At 51.2% G+C, this 21,051-nt stretch overlaps 1 long non-coding RNA gene across 1 annotated transcript in view; it reads right to left on the reverse strand.

The window, feature by feature from the left end:
- The window catches only part of LOC119378853 (uncharacterized), a 52,760-nt gene extending 31,955 nt beyond the window's left edge, over positions 1-20,805 (reverse strand). The window contains exon 1 of the long non-coding RNA XR_005181069.2: positions 20,319-20,805. This is a non-coding gene — a long non-coding RNA (uncharacterized LOC119378853). The remainder of the gene's footprint in view (positions 1-20,318) is intronic.
- Between the last annotated feature and the right edge of the window lie 246 nt (positions 20,806-21,051).

Here is a 21,051-nt window from a genome sequence, read left to right on the forward strand (position 1 = left end):
CAGCAAAAGGCGACTGGAACGCCACGTGATGATTAGCGAGTAAATTTGAATGGAGTCGCGTAGCGGCAGTATCTTGTCGTGGAAAGCGGCAAGTCATCACACCCGCAGCAGTCGATCGCTTTACCTTTGCGAGTGATTGACACTTATCTGTTTCACGCTGCCCGCAAGAAAAGCGCAATTTTCCATCTTTTCTTTCACAGTTCAGAAAAACTAAGGGGGAGCCATTGCGGCACTTCATTTTGCAGACAGCGCGCCAGGCGAAAGAGTGCTTTGCGCCTGTTTATACATTAAATAGATGTGCAAGGAATAAGCGGTCCACTTGTGTACGCCAGACTATTGGTCTAACAACTTGCCGTTTTTCCAGGCCGGAATCTCCTGCAATGCGCCTTCATTCAAACTTTGTCATTCCTTGCCACGAGGTCTGACGCCAAAGCACGGCTGCCCTACTGATGTTGCCTGGATCGGGGCCTTGAAATTCTATGATGAATATTTCAAGTTACGTGCGGTTTCTTGGATCTCAAAAAAAAAAAAAAAGAAATGGGTGAGCCATGAATAGTGACACCCTACAACTTTTCCATATAAACGACTGCCCTCGCGCTGATAATAAAATGCTAATTAACGAGTTTTTGTTAATTAATATCTAAAGTCTACAGCACTCACCCAAGTTGACTTTTACCGTTACCTTGGAGTTACAATCACTGATCAACTCACGTGGCCTGCGCACATAACAAATCTTATAAAAGACTGCTCCAAATCCCTTGGCCTACTCAAACGCTCCCTTTTTCTGTCCCCCATCCCTGTACGCAAGCCCGCTTACGAAACGTTCTTTCGGACATGAGTATGCCTCAGCAATTTGGAACCCACACCAGACTTGTCTTATTAACTCACTCGAAGCAGTGCACAATCGCGCGGCACGTTTTACTGCTACAAACTATGACCGGCACACAAATATCACTTACACCAAATTATCCCTAAGCATACCTAGTCTAACACTTTGCCGTAAGATTTCACAACTTTCCCTTTTCCACAAACTGTATTATAAACTCCCTCCCCTCAGAAACACTATTTTTGCTTCCACCCAGCCGCACTTCACACCGTCTGTTTAATAACCTCAGTGTACAACGCTTGCATGGCACCACTAAAGCCTTCAACAAATCCTTCTTATCGACTGCTATATGAGCTATGGAACGCGCTACCCGAAGATATCGTTAATGAACAAGACTCCAATAAATTTAGGCACATATTTCATGTTTTTTAAACTCTTAATCTGCCACCACTACATTGTTATTTCATGTACTATTCTTTTGTAACGGCATTTATAGCGTTTGCTCTGCCTGTTGCGCTGTCTTTATGTTTCGCTTTTCGAATTCAAACATGTATACTGTAGTTTTCAAACCTTTTTTTTTGTTTACCATTGCATAATAATGACCATGCTGTTATTGATGCTTCCCCCCCCCCCTCCCTCCCCTTATGTAATACCCTGGAAAGGGTCTTTAAGGGTCAATAAATGATACTTAGTAATTTCAAGTAAATTTAACAGTGGCAAAGTACAGCGAACTCTCACTTGAGTGAAGTTGAAGGGACCCAAGGAAACAGTTCATTTAACTGAAAGTTCACTAAACTGAATATTCGCTAGAATATGCAAAATCATTGGACACAGCAGATATCGACTCAAAAGTGTGAAATGTAAATTATTTTGAAAAGAATTCTGTAATTTTAATTTGGACTGGCGCCCTTAAAGCGCAAGAGGAGACAAAGCTGTCCAGAGAGTCTACGTTTCTGTCACTGCCTCTGCCACAGCTTGTTGCTGTGACACGAAGTCTCGCAACTTTCTCACTTATCCGACAGCCTCGGCTATAGAGATACAGGATTTGAACCTGCCCCAGCTATTACAACTTCCTCGTCGCACTCTTCTTCTTCCGGTTCCGGACGAACACTGGAAATAATTTCCAAATCTGATAGTGCTGCACAGGTAACAAGCTCACTGTCCCACTGCACACAGTCTTCAACTTCGTGAATTGATTTAAAAAATGAGCCTGGGTCCGCGGATCAAGTTCGTTCATCTGAATTATTCACTTTTCAAAAATTCGCTTAACTGTAAGAGAGAGAGAGATAATAAAACGAGAGAAAGGCAGGGAACTGTAAGATTTTTGCATAGAACTCATAGGGAAACCGCCGGGGATTTTCTCAAAGTTGGTTATTCTGAAATATTCGTTAAACCGACGTTCGTACAAGTGAGAGTTCACTGTAGCTGGTCCGCCTGGGCGTAGAAGACATCAGGTGCCGTATGGTCGTAACATTTCCGCAAAAAACGTGTGTCTAAAAAACACCCCTATACATTGCGAGGTCTGCAGCTAGCTCGATAAGAGACACTTTTAAAAAAGCAGTGCATCCCAATACCGCGCCAGCTGATAGCGTAGCTCATTATCTCCGAGCAGCACTCACAACAGAAGCAAGTTCGAAATAGTCGCAGTGCAAATTGATAATCGGATAACCGCGGAATTTCGCACAATCAGTACACGCTCCCCTGAACGCGCGTGAGACGAGCAGGTTCGCACAGAAGACACTCAGCATAAGATGAAAAGCAGCGAAAAGGAGGGAAGGACAGGACAGTGGATATCAGAAGTTAACACTTGCCCATCCTCTGCCAATATAACATTTTCACATTACCGGGTACTGGGCGACGACTGTATCTAGTGATTAAGAATAACTAATTCCAGACACAGTAATGATTCTTGCAAGATAAGATGATGAACAAGGTCCGGAAGTTCGCAGTCGAATTAACTAACGATATTACTGAGATTTGATAATTAACCTTTCAAATTTAAACCCTCGGCCTCCAATGCCTATTTTACGTCTGTGCCTAAAAAGACGGTTAGTACTGAGCTCGCCTTAAGCAGCAAACGCCCGATTTGTCATTGGTGGCCTAACGTTAATAATGAATTCCCTGTGGTATTAAGTTAAAGTCACAGTCACTTGAGCTAACGCTATGAAGAACGCAGGCTTTCGCATATGCTCTCACGAGACACTCATTAAATTACTTTTCAAATGCACGTCATGTGGAGTAATTGACGTCATGCGACGTAATTTTATTACCGTTCCTTTAGTCAACGCCGGATTTTTAACTCCTGAGAAATGTAAGGCTTTAGCCTTAAATTAGTGGCAGTCGCCACCTGTATGTATGTATGTATGTATGTATGTATGTATGTATGTATGTATGTATGTATGTATGTATGTATGCATGTATGCATGTATGTATGTATGTATGTATGTATGTATGTATGTATGTATGTATGTATGTATGTATGTATGTATGTATGTATGTATGTATGTATGTATGTATGTATGTATGTATGTATGTATGTATGTATGTATGTATACGTCCACCTGCGCATCGTAAACAAATCTCATAGCTGCCTAGTTTAAATTCATGGTTGCACAGATGGCGTGAAGCGAAGTACGAAAAAGGAAGTACTGTGGTGGTTGTCGGCTCTCAGCAAGCTTAGCCGAAGAAGCCAGTTTATACCATTCTCCAGCGTACGGGGGACAAGCTCAAAAAACGAGCGCAAGCGTTTTCATATTTGGACCGATGAGGTGTGCACAGACTCCGATGCGCAACGTTTGATGCCGTTTGCAGAATTTCCATTTTACAAAATACTCGCGCAGACGAATGCGTTGGTCTGCTTAGCTCCAGTGGTCACACCGTTTGACCAGCATGCATGGCAGAAATAAAAAATAATAACGCAAAAAAGTATACGCCAGTGTATAGGTAACGGAACGACACGGATCGCCACTGAGCTCACACAGTTGAACTAGTAAAGCTTGTTGCTGGGCCAGTTGGTACATGCTTACTGAAATACAAAAAGACGCGTAACCACCAAGGAAGGACTCGAGACAGACGCCCTTTTCTGTTCTTTCTCGAGTCCTTCCTTGGTGGTTACGCGTCTTTTTGTATTTCAGTAAACATACTTAACCGATTACTTCACGCTACACGAAGCTAAAAAATGAAAACATACGTAATACTGATAAGGACGTAGAACACACAACAATAAAGAGCTAAACAAAGGTTAATTGAAGGATCGAAAGCGAGTCGCGTTGCCAATAAAGCAACCACTCGGCGACACGCACGAGCGAGACACAGCCGCGGGCGCACACGAACACAGGAGCCAAACTCGCAGCAGTTGATCCTAAGTTTGCCAGCTGTAGCTTCTCCAGCGAACTTCCGAGTGACTGCCGGAGTTGTTTTTGTTTCTACAGGCTAACAAGGCAGCAGGCCTGACGGACGCTGAGGCACACTGTCGACGACAAGTGGTGACGGCGAGCGTGTGCATGACTCCACGACTTTCCAGGAACACGGCGCGACGCCAGAAAGGTGGCAGCTGCGGCTGCAGGACCGCGGCCGTAATGAATGGACACCCCCGGAGGCCAGGTAGTAGAGACGGAGGAGCGCGGCGGCCGGGCGCAAAGAAAGGCGCCGATACACACACACACACACATTCGAGAAGGGGAGGTGTTCGCGCGCCCGGGGGCCCGCGGGGGAGGAGATCGCGCCTTTTTTCTGCGGAAGCATTCCAGGAGCAGGTCCAGAGCCCACCCGCCCGTTCCGCCACCACGTTCCAGTGTGCGAGGCATCGGCAAACGCTTCGCTTGCCGGCGCTTGTTTGAGCGGTGAGCGCCGCGGGAACTGCTCCCGGAGGTTATACTGTAGGTACCTTTCGGAAGACTCTTGCCGACCGACCGCGAAACAAGGCCGGCTCTACACCGAGGCCTGTGCGTCTGTCGAATACCGAGCAGTACTAGCCAACGGCTACTGCGTGGGCCCACCGCTCGGACGTGCGCCCTGCCAGGGTCCCATCCGTTCTGGGCGGTGGCCGCGGGCTTCCTATGACACGCCGTAAGCGGCAAATGTGACCGGAGCGCGCGAACCAACGAACAAGACAACGGCCTTGTCGAGAAATGCCACACGAGCAAACAATAGCGCGCCTCTGTTGACTCGGCAGCAATCGCGTCCGTCTCGCGCAACAACTCTCCCCTAACGTCGCAGTGGCGTCCGCGGCTGCCATGTGACCCCCCCTTCTCCCGCGTAATCCGTTGTTACGGGCCGCAGCAACGACTCGCGGGGCCTTCTGGGGATCGGTGTTTGCTGTCTGCGAGCAGAACAAACGCTCTGCTCGCGACCGCTTCGACATGCACCTTGCACATGGCGTATAGTGGGGCCACCGCAGGCGTCCCTCGTAGCTGCTGTTCGGTCGTCAGGATAACACCACACGCAATGGGAATGCCGGCTAATAAATCCCGTAAGAGCGAGGGATTTCTGCCAAATCGCTCGCTGGCCATCTCCAGCAAATGCACGTTGTTATGAATCCGTGATGTACTGTGTCGTTATTGGAGCTTTTACTGAAATATGAGATAACAACTATAAGCTTGTTGACGGCGCGTATCAGCGGGGAATACAATGTGCATAGCGCAATCGGCTGACTCATATTTTCGCATACGCGAGAATATAAACAACTAGGACGCAGAAAAAGAAAGTAACTTAGTCAAAGTTCAAATAGAGGCACATTTACAGTCTGTTACGACAACGATGGGTGACCAATCTCAGACGTGGAATGTAGAATATCATGGCTAAGTGTAGCCAGCACACATTCGCGACTATGGTGCTCGACTGCTGACCCGCTGGTCGCGGGATGGAACCCCGGCCGCGGCGGCTGCATTTTCGATGTAGGCGAAAATGCTTGAGGCCCGTGCGCTCAGATTTAGGTGCAAGTTAAAGAACCCCAGGTGGTCGAAATTTTCGCAGCCCTCCACTACGGCGTCTCTCATAATCATATCGTGGTTTTGGGACGTTAAACTTCAGCAATTATTATTATTACATTTGCGACTTCACTGAGCTTTCCAATCTCGCGATGATAAAATGACGCCATCCCTATTTCTCCTTTTTTTGCCTTCCTTTGCTTTACGCATGGTTCCTTTCATTGATTGGAGAGCGAAATTATTCCTAGCTTTTCTTGTCTCCTCCTCATACCTGCACATAAGCGCCGTTTATAATAGCTGCGAAAACATATATTTGCGCAGCCATGTATGAGACGGCACATGGTTGCACAACAGGACAAAAAAAAAAAAAAAAGAAACGAATTGAAGTCCACCCACCTTCCCCCCAACTCAGCCTATGCAATGCCTTCGCCCGAACATCCATCCCGTGCATCGCAAAAGTCATGATGCAGCTTGCACAACGGGGAAGCACCCGTCTCAGCCCCGGACGAGCAACGTGACGGAGGGGCCATTGTCACCTCTTTGGGGAAGGAGGAGAGGCCATGCCTGGGAAAGCGCGGATTAGAGCGAAGGCATGCGCCATGGGAAATTCCCTGCGCGCATGTTCCCCCGGCCAGACAAGGTCCCCTGCTCGGGAGAACTCTTTCATGGCGGGGCGAAAGGCAAGCGGTCAGGCCGAACAAAATTAAAGGATCACCGCAAGACGGGCGCACTTTGTAGCTGCCTCCGGCGCATAGAGTGGGTTTTTGTCGGACCGGCCCAGGGGACCACCTCACCGCGGGAAGGGGAAGAAGGACGGCCGCGCGGGGAGCAGGCGCAGCGGGAGACATGTCCACTAATGATTCTATTTCTTCGCTGGGCCAGACCATGGGCTCAAAAGCGCTCGGAAGTGCATTTAGGGCCATAAAGGGCCCCCGCTCGCGGTGAATAAGCGGATCGCGGAGGGGTTCACCTTCTCCCCATCAACCTCGCCACCCGCGGGGGGAGGGGAAGCGGCCATTTGAGTCGGGATTAGGGCTCTGGCTTGTGCCTTATTAACGACTCTTCGCATACACGCTTCAGGGAACCCCGACAGGCGCAAGGTGTACGCCAGAGAGCAGTGACCCTCCCCTCCGGCTTGTGCCGGTCGAGGGGAGAGCGCCTGAGTGGCACACGACGTCTGCCGCCCGTCGGGAGGACATGCCGCCGTGTGCGGCTTGTATTTGAACGCCGCCTTCAACGAAGACCTCGCTAATGGAAAGCAAAGAAATCCGCAAAACAGGAGACGCCGCCGGTGCATCGGCATTTCCTTCGGGCGGAAATTGGGAGAAGACATTGAATGGGCGAGCCACGTGCTGAGCGCGGCCAGACGCACGGGAGCTGCAAGGTAGCGTACATACACCAACGCTCCATAACACCCACGAGAGGTTCACGCCCGACGGCGTTTTCCCCGGCCCTCTAATAAACAGTCGGTGTGCAAGCGAGCATGGTCGACGCGCAACGAACACTTCAGGGAGGCCAAAACTTGCGGAGAAGCTTCGGGAAAAAATAAAATACAATATTGTTCTTTAGCGTGAACTTAGCTACGATCTCGAAAAACAAAGCGCGCAGTCAGGGCGCCGGGGAAAGTAGGCGTAACAGCAAATAAATGAACGAGAACGGGAATTCCTGGATGGCTCTCTTTGAATCATGCGCCTGTAGGCGTCCCCCAAGACGTGACGTCGCATCGGGCACCCATTACCCGCAGGCAGACGCGCGTCCGAGCGAGGCGCCCTCGGCCGGCGGCCACGCCTTCCCGCGCGTCGGCGTCCATCCCCCGCTCGTGCCGCGAGCGCGCCCTTTTTTCCTTTCCCGCAACACGTGGTCGACGCGCCACGCGCCTTTGTGCGCCACGCCGGGTGCGCCTAATTACAGTCATCGGTGCTCGGGCGCACTGACCGTCCCTCCGGATTGAAAAGTGCCTGCCACGTGCCCGTAAAAGGGATTCGACCGGCGAGCAGCCATAAACATCGACACGACCGCGATTCGCAAGGGCTTCATCCGAGATACCGTCAGCGAAAAGTAACGGCACTCCCGTTTTCCCCAGACGCGAGGCTGCAGACAAGGGGCTTGACCCACTGCTGACGGCAGGTTGCCGGCGTTCGCTTGCTTGGTCGGCCGCCTATTTCAGGGAGACATTTTTGAAAAGAAAGCAGTCTGACTTGAACACGAGTGCGACGAAACTGCACGAAGGGAACAGAATACATGAGATATAACGATAGTGCATTTAACTTGTTTCAAAGCGACATACTAGACTACTTAATTGTTTAATATGAATGTCTTACAGCCCTCTGAGGAGGCGATGAATAATTGGGGGAGTACGTACATAAAGTGTGTCTATAGCAAGACATATATGAGACGTGCAATGAAAATAAAACATACAAAATAATGTAGAAATCCCAGGTGTGCACACGAAAGTCGTTGCAACGTGACGCAAACAAGAGCGCGAAAACGTGACGGCCCACGTAAATGACGCATTCGAAATCTGTGATGTGTAACCATTGGCTGATATGTATTGCATCAGAAAATTATGATAAGTCTGTAAAAGATCGAAGTGGGTCTTCGTTTATTTGCCGCATAAGAGTTCAACTTAGGCAGTTGATAAAACAGACCCACGAAAGTCCTACGCAAGATGACCCATCTCTTTAGGAAAGGACCACACCCGAGGCAACTCGTCAGCACAAGAAGCCGAAGGATCAGCAGCCTTTGTTTCGGCCGCCGTGAGACGCGAGTAGGAACGGCGGTGACGGTCTCGAATGACACGACTCTGTGAGCGCACGGTGACATGCCGACGGCCACGCAGCGCAGCCGGGGGGTTTTCCAACGCGAAATCAGCGGCGTCTGCGACACCGCCGCGGGCCGACAACGCGAGCCGCGGTAGTTGTGCTGCGAGGAGCGTTGCCCTTCGGCGCGGCGGCGCTGGACGCATGCGTCGGTGGCCGGGAAAAGCGAAGCCCCATCACGGGACGAAAGCGTAGAGGAACACCGCGGGCCCCTTCTTCCGCTACATTCCATTCGGGGCCCGGTGAGCACGCGTTACACGCCTCCCCCCTCATCGTTGCGTGGCGCAATCGGCACGGCGCCTCATCAAGCGGCCAAGCATCCACCAGTCCACGTTTTTTCTCTTTTTCGCCCTCGGCACCAAAGGTTCGTCGGGAGAGACTCGGGAGATCTCGTTACGGCGGCGAAAGCGGATCTCTCGCCGCTTGTTCCCACCTCCGGCGGCCAAAAGGGGCGCAGCAGCAACCGGCCCAGATGGGCTGCCAAGCTGCGGCGGCAGGCGCGACCTGGCCAGACAGTGGCCAGACCGTCGTCACTTCGTACCGAGGTCGCGCACCGGGCCAGACCCTTATCGCGACGGCCAACCCGTTGCCCATAATGCTATACATGAGGCTTTCAGGCAGGCCAACGCGCCCAGCATGTAGGCCTTCGAACCGCAGTTGTCGATGAAAACAATGCGCCAAGCAGATGGACTACGCACGCGCCTACTGTCTCCGGAGCCGGCGCTTATTTGTGAATGGCGTGCGCACACACTCCACTGCAGTATAGAGAGGGGACGCTGCCACGGCTGGGGCAAGAAGAATGAATAAATAGAAAATGAAAAGAAAGGCACGACTATTTGGCTTTTCAACCAAAGTATACAGGTAAACATAGAAATGGGGCGCGTGCATCCGCGACGCCTCTAAGTAACCCGTATCTGCTAAGTTTGAACTGTCGTGCTGGGAACGGGACCATTGAAATGTGTGCGAGCAGTGACGTCAGATTCCTTAGAGACGTTTTCTGGAGCGCTCCGCTACGCAGACACAGAAACGGTTTTGCTGTAAATGTAAGGAAATAACAGAAGGCGAGAATCACACGCGTCTGAAAAGCGACGCATGTCATGCTGTCGCGCAATGATGGCGTCTACGTGGAACTATAACGCATTTGCCAAATTGCTTTATGCGTCCCGTAAGAACTGCAATTTTCGCACGGTTGGAAATTCAGTGGTAAGACACGGAGTACAGGACGAAGAAGACGGCGCGACGAGGCTTCGTGTTTAACCGCTGGATTTCCAGCCGCTGGCATGTCATGCCTGTCGGCCAAACTCCACACTTTGCAATATTCGAGCCTAGCAGTATATTTCGACACGAAAAGCACAGGTAAAACAGATGAGGCGAGGCATCAGAATACTTTCCGCGGTCGAGGATTGCGAGCCGTCCCATGAGTGACGGGTGCATCCGGAGCCATGACCGCGGGTTATCTGCGACGCCCGTGCGCTATCGGTGGCCGTAGACGGCGGATGCCGCGCAAGGGGGAAGTTTGACGGGCTTATCTGGGAGGTGCGTATAGTTGCAGCGGTCATCGCCAATGGTATGCGCTCTGTCGAAAGTGCGCGCACAATGATTGGAAATCAATGGCGTATCAGAAAAGATTCGAAGGTCGTAACGTACCGAGAACGAAGATAGAAAAACAAAAGGATTTCCGCCGCACCTTGGGCTCAGTCAGATGAACGACGTGCGGGCCGATAACTGCCATGAATGAACGGCAGCAACAAGGCTTCCCGCGCGTAGGCGAGTCAGCCCGTTGTCGCTTTAGCACCTGAAGCCAAAGCAGCTCGTCGGAGAGGTCTTTCTGGCAGCTGCCATGACAAGCCAAGATTATGCTGCCATCGAAAGACAAACAGGAGACCGCAGCAAAACAACACGCCAGTGCTCCGATAGGACGTGTTCGAATAGGGAGAAGCGAAACAATGCTTGACCAAGCGTGCGTAGCAGATTCGAATCGTGTCAGTCACACACGCGCGAGCTCCTTTCTCTCTAGCTGATGAATGGGAGTAAGGCGCGTAATGTTTACCGAGGGGCGTTATACGCGAGCGCAAATGTTACCTCCGCACATACATTCCGCGCACATTTTCCAATTCGGGAGGCCACACCTTGCTCGCCACCGGGAGCCCGGTTTAATGATAAAGAGCGGCGGCACGTCCGCTGCCTTCCGTTACAGGAGGAAACCCGCCTGGCTGCCCTCAAGCTCCGTCGCTTGGAGGGGCAGCCTCGGGCTTTCCTGGTTCACACTTGGCTGCCAAGGTGCGGAGGGGGTTTCCAGGTAGCGCACAGCGGGAGATATTAAAATAGTCGAAGAAACGGCCGGCCACACAGTTCTGCCGAGTGCGGCGGCGGCGTGGTTCCTGGCCGTGTTCGTAGCGAGAGGGAGCACAGGGTCGGTGGCAGAGTGGGCCGCACCACGCTGGAGTGTTTACAGGCGTTTTTCGCGGAACGGGACACTCCAGAGCGCGCGGCTCGCCAAGGCCGGAGGAGCGCGCGTCAATGTGCCGAAAGCATGCCGGCACGTGAACGGCGGCCGCCGCGGCTAGCCAGCTGGGCTCGCGGATGCCACCCGGGGTCAGGAAGGGCTACAGCCGCTCCGAGACGAGCAGCTCCTCATCATTCCAACAGGCAGGCGCCGAGCCCGCAAGGTGTTCAACCTTTCAACGCGAACTGAAAATTCGGTGCGAAAGGGCGGTCGTGTTATCCTGGTCTGTGATACGGCATTTGCAGTTATTTGTGCACTCAAGACACTCTGAGTGCAAACAATAGACGAAGTGGTATGAGCCTTTTGACAGAAGATGAAGAAGCACAAGAGCCTGGTCAGAAAAGAAAAGAAGAATGAAGTTGTAAATAAAGATAGAACAAGATGGACGCCAGTGTATACAAATCACAAAGGCTCTCGGTGGAATGAAAATTCGCCTGTGTCGGCACTTAGATATTTCAGCGCTGCAGGCACCCCATAGCTACGTGAACAGCGCGGGAGACGCACAAGGAGAAGGGTCCGACGAGGACTGGCGCTGTCCTCGTCGGCCCCTCTCTCTCTCCCCGCGCTGTTCACGTAGCTATGGAATACCAACTAGCCCGGTAACACGCCTCGCTGCAGGCACTGCAGCTATTTGAAACAAATGAAAATAAAGAAATTCCGTCACTTTTGCGACGGCGACAAAGTTTCCCAAGTTACATTTTGCCGCTCTTCCCAGTCTGGGAACCACGCCGGTATATCATCATTTTGAACACACCCTGTTCTTTTTCTTATTGAGAGCCGTCCGTGCGCGCTGATACATGCCAAGCTCCATGAGTACAAATCATGACTTGCATCGCCTTTCTCGCAATCGGACCTCTTCTACTCCTGTCTTCGGCAGGTATAGAAAATACAGTCAATCAATCGGAGCTCTTTGAAGCGACGTTTCGACGTCGGCCTGTCATCGACTCTTTCAACTCTTACATAAAGCGAAACAAGTGGCCTCACATAAACTCTTCAACAACTGTGAATATCTCGTTCGTACCTACGTGGACGTTTATGTAAAAAAAAAAAAAAAACCGCAGGGGTGGTATTCTCGGGCAATCACTTTCGGAGATACTTTTGCTTACGCGAGATTTCACGAGGCTCATGCAGTGGCGTTTGTCGTCTACGGGGTTACCGCGTTCCGGCGTATAGTGCCAGCTCTGGTTAGACAGCAACGCTATGGCTCACAGACGTCGAGACAACCGGCGACGTTATAGTCTCGTGAAAGTATCTCCGAAAGTGCCCGAGAATACCGGCTTGAAACTAGCGGCGATTCTCCAAGAAACAGGATTTATTATTATTACTAATCGCACAAGTAGGCATCAACATTACAAAGCATAAAAGCAAAGCGGGCCAGCAATTTTCTGCTAAAAGGAAAACGGCATGACTTATCAAGACAGCGTCACATACACTCATGATAGAGATCGAGACTTTTTTTTTTTTTCGTTTCACTTAATGTTACCTCTTGAAGGGAGCTCAAGGACCGAAGACACTTGAACAAAAATACAGATATTGTGAAAGAAATTAAGCGCATTGTTGAAAGGAAACGCGACTTCGAACGCAAAGCTGCGGCATCTCTGCTCGTCTGAAAGATTTCCACAAAACTGTCCAATGGATGCGAAGCAAGGACTAATTAAGGTTCAGTGCGGGCGACCACCGATAGTAGCTACGATAGCTTTGCTTTTTTCTTTGTGCTGCTAAGCTTGACGTAGTCATCGTGACACCAGCAAAAGAGCGTGTGCCAGTGGATAACGTGTTAGACAAAGAGAGAGAACCCATGACTCCGCTTGTCGCGCTTAGGACAAGAGTTATCATGTGGCCTTACATAAACGTTGTTTACACAGCAAAGACCTTCCTTGTTCTCCTGTGAAAGCACTTTCTGTTCTCCGGAATGTCTTTTCTGTTTGAGCCTATACACTATTTCTTTTCTTTTACTTACTTACTATCTCTCAGTACAGCGTTTTTCACATTGTGCTAGTTTACGTCCTAGAACAGCTGCGCAGCCGGCTGGGCCGCGGCCTCCGGATTCATTTCGCACAGCGGGAGGCTCGCTGAAGCTGCGCGAAGTCGTTCCGTCACGCTCGCGGCAGAAACGTCACATTTACCGTAAAGTGACGTCTCCAATAAAGAAATCAAGGGTTTCACAATGACCTTCTTAAAGACTCCTCTTTTTTTTTTTTTTTTTTTTCGGGCCGGATAATTTCAGGCTTACACCACTGGCGCGTTGAATGTAATTATATTCGTGCTGCGGCCGATGCACGAAACTGCATGTTGAAATTGAAGCTGTACGATGGACTTAGGTTAACGAGGCGAACAAGCCGGCGGACTGCATCTTGTGCACGTTGTTCAGTCGGTTGACATGTGCGTTGCTTATTTTGTTGAAAGCTTTTTCATTTTCTCCCTCGCTTTGCTTGGTTGTGTTCCAAGAGCATTCCGTTTTTCCGGGCAAAGACTAGCGCGAAGAAACACAAGAACGCGCACCATCCGAGCCAGATCGCTTCGAGTGCCATATATAAATACAGTGTCTTGAGCTGACTCGATCTACCGATACATTCGAAAGACTGCACTAAAGCCTTTTCACGGCTTGGTAAACTGGAAAAGCTGCTTAAGCGAAACATAGGCCCACCCTGAGAATCCAGCGGGGTGATCGCCGTGACGTCATGCATTTTGCTAGCGTCCACGCGGTTATAGTAAGCTACTTATACATAAAGGTATACATTACAATTTCAAGGATCAAAATACCCAAAAACAAGGCTATTAGAACCCTGCGCCAATTAAAGTGCAAGAGAATGCACTGAAATCCATACCGCCACACTAACTTATACAGGTACTCAAATGTCGCGAAATTACAGAAAAACATCGAAGTTCGGCCTTCACTTTTTGCCAGTAATAATAAGCCTCTTTTGTTTCCTGTAAATGAATGAAAATAGACTCAAACGCGGACCTAAATACATGCATGAAAATAAGAGACACATGTCAGTTTGAGGTTGGGTGGGTTGGTGCGACATTAAACGCCTCACTTATAGTGCCTTTTGTTTACCACTACTTAAGACTATAAATAAGAATTACTCAACAGGCATGGCAGCAGCGGCGCAAAGCTACGCGAGAGCGCGACTTCCAAGGACCCTGTGCGGAAGAAGCGGCGCGCAACAGGCAGCCCCGTACCCGCCCTGCCGGCCAATTCTCTTAAACGAGCAAACACGACGTTCTCAAGACAGCGCGCGGTCGTGCACAAATTTAGCCACGAAGGCGGTAGCGGCTGACACCGCGCTTCTATTGTACGAGCGACAACAAAAGGCAAGGACAACAAGAACAACGACAAAAGAAGGCATCAGCATGGCCTGTCATAACTGGGTCACCCACTGGTGGCATCGGCGATGCACTTGCGGCTCAGGAAATGCGGTGAAAGTGGCCTCTGGCGCGCGCGCGCGCGCGGAGTCAACGCGACCGCTGCACGCCACGTTTGCGCACGCACGGCGAAAGCGCCTCCTGTCACGCAACGGCTTCTTTTTTTTCTCTCTCTCTCTCTCATTCACTGCCCCAACTCTTTTCGAATATTGTGCATACAGCGCGAGGCCTACGACGTCGGACGAACAAAAACCCCGCACAGGAGGTCAGCTCTTCCGGACAGCAGTTACGACCGCGCATAACGCTGTAGCGCGTTCACAGCGGATATTTACACAACGAGCGGCAAGCCAGCGAGCGAGAGAAAAGGTTGTATATAAAATAAGGTACATATACATACTACGGGCGACTACTACTATAAAAGCCGTCTTCCGCATCTATGCAAGGGGCGTGGAATGCACCCGCATGGTTTTCATATGATTTCGCGTGGTTTATTGGTTGCCTTTGAACGCGTTTTCGTTACATTGATTATACACTATGCAATGCTCACCGGTGCATGCAATTAAGCATTTCTTGCCGCATATTTATCTCATTTATTCGTTTAGTGCGAGCAATGCACACGCTGTTGAACGCGCAGGAATTTACAGCTGCTTCCGTTTTCGACCCCGGTCACTAAATTCGGTCAAATCTGCGATTTGATGAGCACCAAGAACGCACAGTCGAGAAATCCGCACGTGAGGCATGACGAGCGTCTAAAATAGTGAATACGATTACCGTCATTCACGCATTAAAACAGCTGGAGTGCGTAGATTTGCACTGCGCTGAATGATGAGGCAGTAATTCAGAATCAGTTTGTCCATGCTAATAAATGGTGATAATGGCATGGTACATATGTATATACAGAAGGAGGTCCCGTAGTTAGAAACTGACTTCGTCAAGCCGGTACGTCATTTCGATGACAGTTTTGGGGTAAACCACCCGAATAAATGTACAGGTGTCCGAGGAAATGCATTCAACGGGTTAAAAAATATTCTCGTCGACGATGCAGCAGCGGGAAAATGGGCCGAGCTTTTTTCAAGATGACATGGCTCATCACCCAAAGTTATATGTAGACAGGGGGATCAGCCAGTACATTCGGTTGAGAAAGTAGCTCTTTAGACAGGCAAAACAAACAAACAAAACAAAAAACACGAACGCTACGTGCGAGATGCCCCAATCCACGACGGCCGTACGCGGATACGGCACCCAAGCGTGACCCAATGACGACGGCCGACCACCGTGGAACCGTGGGGCGCGAACCGCTGGGTCTCATCTCCCACAGGGTCGCCGGGGTCGAACAGAGTTCCCCGCACCACCGGAACCCGCGCGGCTGTTTGCCCAAGCTAAAGGAACCTTCGAACCTGCGCTCCAGTCCCCGTGAGAGCGCTCCCAGAGGTTGCGTGCATGCAGATGGGGAGGGCTTACGGTGGCGCTCACGAGCCCCAAGGCCGTGGCGCCGAGCTTCGCGCCACGAACTCGGCCGACGCCCTCGGTCAACAGTGCCACAAAATAAAAAAAAGGGGTTCGTTCCCAGAAGCAGCGCGACCCAGGTGCGCTATGACCTCTGACTTGCAGGTTCCGAGCATGCGCAACCACGGCGCACGTCGATCGCAAGAATTCTTATATCCATCGTTATGCGCATCAAGTGGACTGCGAACGGAAGTCGGACTCAAGTTTGTCCTCGCCATCTGCCGTTATACCACAATGACGAAACTCTCCCGTGTACGAACTTTTCGGGGCGCAGGAACGATCCTCACGTGAAACGGAGCATTCAGTTATGCTGCTACGCATCGCGCAATTTACTTTAACATAAGCATCCCATTTTCCCACATGACTCGTGCAAAATGTCGGGAAATCACTTGTCTGCTCCCTGATGTTAACTGGCCGTCTTGCACAAGCTGCCTCGCTACGCCTTTACTGCGAGACAAAATTTTATAACCTCCGCGGGCTTTTTCTTGTGCGCAGTACGAACAACATCCCGTCGGACGTACTTGGTGTTACGCACTCAGGCAGAATAACTCTAGCGCTGCCGACAAAAGCGTTTTGCGTATCATCTCAAAACGTTTGCGTTCCTGCACCCCATCCACGACTCTTATTTCATCTGACGACATTCATACGAAGAAGATTTCCTTGTGCTGTGGAAGTTATCTTCAAAGGTATGGACTCTCACTCGGCGCCGTTATCGACCAGCATTGTCCTTTATCTGCTCAAATGTAGCCTTGTAGTGCACAGTTAGCAATACTTTTTTTACGACTCAACACAAGCAACCTCTCACAGATCATCAATAAACGTACACGTGTTGGGAATTTTGCCAGGGTAGCTCTCTAGCGTTGTGGGCGTTTTGAATGTTTTTCCGCCCTCTGCAAGAGGTGTGCTGCAACGGCGTGCAAAATGAACTAAGCTTGGTCGACGATGACGATGCTTCACGCAGGCAGGGCACGTCGCAAGTTGCCGCCAGCACGCTGTCAAATACCGTTCCTGAGAGCATCGGACACCAGAATTTCGCACCACAGCACAATTATTCTGCGAGATGCAGTCATATTGCAAGTAGCGTTCGAACCTGTCAGGCTCGGCTAATCTATACAGCTGCCTACCGCTAGCATCCGCGTTTCAAGTGACTCTTACGAAAACCAAGCGAAAGTGTAAGTACCAGGCACGTAGGCAAGGGGGGGGCCCGGGCCCCCCCCCGAAATTCGTCCAGCCTTTTATATTCCCGGGCAACTTTTTTTTCTTTTTACCATGAAAAGACTTTATTTCGAATAATTAGGCCTTGGGCCCCCCCCGAAAAAAAATTCTGGCTACGTGCCTGGTAAGTACTTGAATGGTATTTAATTTAAATAACAAAAACACTGCATGAGTTTGTCCCAGCGATCATGTACAGTTTTCTCTTCAAGGTTAGCAGATAATTCCCTTGCCGCATTGCTTCTTCCGTTAGGTTCGGCTTTCTTCCCTGCACCCGACCTGTTGGTATCGTAGCGTGGCCTGCCGACTATCGGTACCACTATGCATTTCAGTAGTACTGAAAGATATCAAGCTGGTTTTACTTCAGCGGCGCAACGCCATAAGCGAGCGCCACGCGTGAAAGGCCAACCTGTCAGCGGGAGGGAAGAAGCGCCGTGGGGTACCAGGCCAAGACGGGCCCTCCTTGCGCACCGCGCGATAAGGACGAACTTGGTGACATAGTGTTGGAACGAGTCCGATGCTTATCGGACCCGGTGCGACGTCGGCACAATGAACGCACTGTTGGAGCAGGGGGGCCCTGATTGAAATGTATCCGTCAGGAGCGCAAACTTAGCGTTGTCGGTGGTGCGTTCGCTGTTTGGGCGCCGCAGGAAAGCCAAGCCAGAAGCTGTCGGTGGTCGCGCCTTCAAAGGGGGCCCCGGGCCGACGCGACGTTTTACGAGGGACCAGCGCCGGTGGGCGCATCAATGGGAGCTCCACGCGTGGCCGGAAAGACGCAAAATAAACAAATAAAAAAGAAAAGCTCGTCCCATTTGTTTCAGGAAGGGCGGCCCATTAGTTTAAGCGGCCGATCCGGCGTGACAAGCAGCATTTGGGCCGCGCAGCCCGCTAGACAATCTGCAAGCATGTCACATCCATCCTAATACATGCGTCGGGATTTTTTCCCCCGGCCCGCTGTAGCAGCTGCTGTGTTGGCCCCGTCCATAACTCAGCTCGCTGAGCCTTCTCGGCTCAGCATCCTGCGGCTGCCAGGCGCCGCACCTCGTTTTTATGCTCAACTCTCGTCGCAGCTAATGATGGCATCACGGCCTCTACCAGCGCGGGGGCCCCAGTTATTTCTCGCCCGCACTGCCAGCGGTCGTGATTTGTTCCCGCGTGTTCTGCGAAACCGTGTTGATTGGAACGCCCAGCGTGAGAGCCGCGTCCCCCCCCCCTCCTCTTCATCCGAGTCGGGCGCCTTATCGCGCACGCGCAAGATTAGCGTGGAATGCGAGAATAGCGCCCGGAAACCGTAAATACCTGCCTTCCTGACGCTGATGTAAATAGACGCCGAATTGCGGCCCCCTGCGACAGCCCGTCACACTGCGCAATGATAATACTCCCCTTCGCGACAACAATAACGGCAGCAAAAAGAGGAAGCAGCAAAGATGGCAACCGGCCCGGAGGATAGCCCCAAGCGCGAAAAGGACTCGGCTCCGTACAGGTGCGAGCCCGCGAGCAGCATCGTTGTTGTAGGGAAGCCGCTTTTCCTTGGACCCAACGAGTTTTTCTCCGAACGCTCAGGGGAACAGCAAAACAATGGTGCTCACTGTTTGCGCGCTGGACACGCGCCCCTCTCTCCCCGAGCCTCTTTCCGCTCAAGCAGAGCGTGCGTGTCTTTCGCAGCTAACATGCATGTTGGTATGTCGCCCATGCGGAAATTAAGCCTCACTGAGCGGTCCCCTGCACTCAGCACTCCTTCACGTGCAGCCTTGCGAAGCGTTCTCCATGCAAACTTCGCATTCCTTAGGCCGATGTCTTGCCTCGTTACCAGTCTTTTCGCATGCGAAAGAAAAAAAAAATGGCGCTAACACGCGGCCGCCGAGGAATGCATCGCCACACAAGAGAGCAACGGCTGGAGGCTGCCGTCCCATTCGAGCCGGCAGCTGCGGAAGAGGCCTCCACGTAATCTTCCAATTGAAATCTGGCAGCAAGCCCGACCGTCGCACGGAAGCCACTCGCAGCCGGCGTATACGCATGCGAGGCGAGAGACAAGTTTGATTTGTGCGACGAGCCGTGACAGCGTACGGCATTGGGCTCCAATGTTCCGTATATGGAGAGGCACGTTCCTGAACACACGCACACACACAGTGGGAAGCAATAATCCCACGCCCCACCAGAAGCCTTTGCGCACAGCAGACGCCCTTGTCAATATTAGCGCGAATCAATAAGGCTTGCGCGAACATTTCGCGCGTGCCACGGGGTGTGCGCGCGCGAAGAAGTGGAAACGTGCACCAGTACACTTAAGCCGACGATGGGCACGCTGAAAGGACCATTTACAGAAACTGTACTGGCTTATCATGCTACGGCTAAGAAAACATAATTTAAAGGCAGCGCCTTTTGATGCAATTGATTAGAGAAGGAAAGGACGCTTGGAAGCCAGTGGTCGGTCAGAAACGTCATCACGCTGTTGTAATTCAGAGCACCATAAATATGATATTAAAAATGGCATTTTAAAGCATCATCAGTATCACACAAAAGGCGAAAAAAAAAAGAAGAAACGACAGGAAATGGAGAAGGGGCCCGTTCGCAAACTTTTCATCACAATGCAGTTTAAGTGCAAGCCACACTTGTGTGTGTGTGTTTTTTTAATGCATTGTACACCGAACCTATATACAACGTTGTGCACAACGATGACATACGTACAGAGCAAAAAAAAAAAAAAAAGACACAAAAGCTGTGCGGGAGTGAGGAGGCGACAGACGCAAAACGAGCACAAATCATTCTGTCGACCCGCGACAGCCGTACACCGGGGAAGGCGAGAAAAGTTCACTGTCCCGTCCGTGTCACCGCGCGGTTTCAATCGCAACAAAATGCGTCAGGGACAGGTGCAATCACTCGAAGGTAAACAGATATCTTATTTTCCGTAGTCCTTTCCCTCTTCTCCGCGGAGTATAACGCTTTCAATTTCAAACGATCGCGAGCTGAGGACAGGCGCGTCGTCTGCACGTAAGACTTTCCGACGCAAAGGCACACATTTCTCGTGTGCCTTTGTCTCGGTTAGTCATAGAAGGGTGTAAACACTGAAAACGCGTGCAAGGTTGCAAACCAAAAAATCAGTAAAAGTAATCGGAGAAGAACGACACCAGGGATGCAAGGTAGCGGCTACTCACTTGTGTATAAGCATGTGGCGTTAGCGGCAAAACATCCCAGCAGATGCGTGGTCGGCAGCAGCAGATCAGTGGACAGGGTGTCACAATCCGGCTGGCCGCGCATGCTGTGCGTGCTACTCCCCAGCGCCGAATCGAGGAGCCCGCTGTGCGCCCACTGACACTCACATCGGACGGGCAGTTTTGGAAGTTCGCGAAAGCCGACGACGCTGGTGCCTGTATCACCTCCACCTAGGGCTCTCGCGTCAAACTGACGGCGCGCGGCCGAGTCGGCCGGCGAACAGTCCGCCGCCGTTCCGCGACGTCGCACGACGTCACGCTCGGCGGCGGCCAATGGGCGCTCGCCGCTCACGTGGCCCCCCTTCGGCGGCGCGCCGCTCTCACCTGGCAGCAGGGCATCCCAGTCAGTCAGCGCCGACTTTGGGGCTTCGGCTGGCACGAGAGGCTCCGTCCGCCGACGTTTTCGGAGTTCAGGGGACCGCAGGGGCTTCCTCTCCCTACTGCACGGCTGCTTCCCTCATCTCGTAGGACCAGGCATACACGAACGTTTGTTCTATAAAAAAAAAAAGTTAATTTCTTTTACGTCCCGATAACTGAAGGATCACAAATACCAGTACTGAGTTTGCGCTGTGCATTGGTTGAGCAATTTGAATGAATGCCGATAATTGCTAAGCTTATGCTCCTCAAAGATAAAACGAGCACTCTTCATCGGTTCATATAAAGCTCGAATATACTG

Source organism: Rhipicephalus sanguineus, chromosome 1 (genome assembly GCF_013339695.2).
Source record: "Rhipicephalus sanguineus isolate Rsan-2018 chromosome 1, BIME_Rsan_1.4, whole genome shotgun sequence".
Lineage (NCBI taxonomy): Eukaryota > Metazoa > Arthropoda > Arachnida > Ixodida > Ixodidae > Rhipicephalus > Rhipicephalus sanguineus.